This window comes from Portunus trituberculatus, chromosome 12, assembly GCF_017591435.1.
Source record: "Portunus trituberculatus isolate SZX2019 chromosome 12, ASM1759143v1, whole genome shotgun sequence".
NCBI classification, from domain to species: Eukaryota; Metazoa; Arthropoda; class Malacostraca; order Decapoda; family Portunidae; genus Portunus; species Portunus trituberculatus.
The window spans coordinates 9354839-9357338 of NC_059266.1; the positions used below are offsets into that span (position 1 = coordinate 9354839).

At 40.3% G+C, this 2500-nt stretch overlaps 1 protein-coding gene across 2 annotated transcripts in view; it reads right to left on the bottom strand.

The window, feature by feature from the left end:
• LOC123502668 (metabotropic glutamate receptor-like) overlaps window positions 1-2500 on the bottom strand; it is a 112580-nt gene that overhangs the window by 32230 nt on the left and 77850 nt on the right. The window lies entirely within an intron of this gene.

A 2500-nucleotide genomic window follows, 5' to 3' on the forward strand; every position in this document is an offset into this window, starting at 1 on the left:
ATAAAAATATGGAAAGGTGACAAACGGGAATAAGAGGAGGAGGAGGAGGAGGAGGAGGAGGAGGAGGAGGAGGAGGAGGAGGAGGAGGAGGAGGAGGAGAGAGAAAGAGATTGGTAATGAGAAGAGAAAAGGGAATTGAGAGAGAGATTGAGAGAGAGAGAGAGAGAGAGAGAGAGAGAGAGAGAGAGAGAGAGAGAGAGAGAGAGAGAGAGAGAGAGAGAGATCGGATTTATTAATGTTGATATGATAATTCTCTTTCTATTCTCTTCACTATCTTTCATCCCAGAGAGAGAGAGAGAGAGAGAGAGAGAGAGAGAGAGAGAGAGAGAGCCACAGCGCCGCGGGGAGGAGATACTGGCCTTCCATTGGTCAGTTCTGGTTGTCCCTTCCCTAACGGTGCATTCTGATTGGTCGCCACCTCCCCTTCAAATAAAGCCTCTGGTGACCTCATTTCAGGAGGAGGAGGAGGAGGAGGAGGAGGAGGAGGAGGAGGAGGTGGAAGAAGATGATCATGATGAAGAAGGGTAAGAAGAGGAAGAAGAAGAAGAAGAAGAAGAAGAAGAAGAAGAAGAAGAAGAAGAAGAAGAAGAAGAAGAAGAAGAAGAAGAAGAAGAAGAAGAAGAAGAAGAAAGAAGAAGAGGAAGAATAATAATAATAATAATAATAATAATAATAATAATAAGAAGAAGAAGAAGAAGAAGAAGAAGAAGAAAAGAAGAAGAAGAAGAAGAATGAGAAGAGGAAGAACAGGAGGAAGAAGATAAAGAAGATGAAGAAAAAGAAGAAGAAGAAGAAGAAGAAGAGAAAGAAAAAATAATAATAAGAAGAAGAAGAAGGAAAAAGAAGATAAAAAGAAGGATAGGAAGAGGAAGAGGAAGAAGGCAAAGGAAGAACAAGTTGCAACAAACCTACTTAAGAAGGAGGAGGAGGAAAAGGAGGAGGAGGAGGAGGAGGAGGAGGAGGAGGAGGAGGAGGAGGAGGATGTCATTACGTGAAGTGACACCCAAGTTTGTTTCCCGTTTTCTTTGTGTGACAGCGTGGGTAACCATTTCAAAATTACTGCCAATAATTTTTTCCCCTCTACCTTGACAGCTTTTCCTTGATTTTTCCACTCGTTTTCCTCTTTTCCCCTATTTTTCCTTCATTTTTTCCTTTATTTTCGTTCCTCTCGTTTTTCTTGATTTTTCCCCTCGTTTTCCATTCTTCCCCTCGTTTTTCTTGACATTTTCCTCTCGTTTTCCTTCATTTTTTCCTTTGTTTTCCCATTTCCCCTTGTTTTTCTTGATTTTCCCCTCGTTTTTCCTTTTTTCCACTCGTTTTTCTTGATTTGTTCCTTTGTTTTCCTTTTTCCCCTCGGTTTTTCAGTTTTTCCCTTTGTTTTCTTGTTTCCCCTTGTTTTCTTGACTTTTCCCCTCGTTTTCCTCTTTCCCCCTCACTTCTTGATTTTTTCCTTTGTTTTCCTTGACTTTTTCCCTTTTTTCCCCTCATTTTCCTCGATTTTCCCTAGTTTTCCTTTTTCCCCTCGTTTTTCTTGACTTTTTCCTTTGTTTTTTTTATTTTTCCCCTCGTTTTTCCCCTTCTCTTCTCTTTTACACACTCCACACATTCTTCTAATATCTTCATTTTTTTTCTTCACTAGTGCTTTGTTTCTCCTCTTCACATGTCTTAAATATCTCAAACTTCCCCCTCTCTCTCTCTCTCTCTCTCTCTCTCTTGTCTTCTATATAACACACTCAACACATTTTCTCCTCCACCCGTCAACACTCAAACACATCCACAAAAACACCAGCATTTATTCATCATTTCCCTTCACACACTCATTACTCGCAGTCCACCTGGCTCATGATTCATTCACCTCACGCCCCGCTCCCGCCCCAGGCCCTGAATACATGTGTGAGTCTTGTAATGATTAACGAGATGAATAAGTAAGTATGTGGGAGGGTAATCTGTATAAAGGTAGCTGTATTAATGGCAGGTTTTGAAGTAAATTTGTGTGTGTGTGTGTGTGTGTGTGTGTGTGTGTGTTTCAGTGTTCTAGCAGCACGTGTGATGAAACGTGTGGGAAATTAATCTCTATTTTATCAACAAATTACTGAGTACTGGTCCACACGTGTTTGTCTTCTAATACTAAGCCTCTTCAATGTCATGACACGTTTTAACCTCCTTCAGTACTGGGACGCATTTTTACCTTGAGATTTGTGGACGATTAGACCATTTTATCGACATTAGGAAGGGTCCATGGAGGTCACAAGATTAATGGCCAGTCTTCATTACTCTAATCCCAACATATGTTTCTGAAGCTGTATCAAATCGTCAAAATAGTAACCAGAATGAATATGAAAAACGCGTCCTGGTACTGAAGTGGTTAATTCTGGTGACTATTTGGTGATTTTCTAAAGCTTTAGAAACTCATGTGGGGTATTAAAATAGTGAAGACTGTGGCCATTAATCTCCTGACCTCCATACACCCTTCCTAATGTAAATGAAATCTTCTAATCTT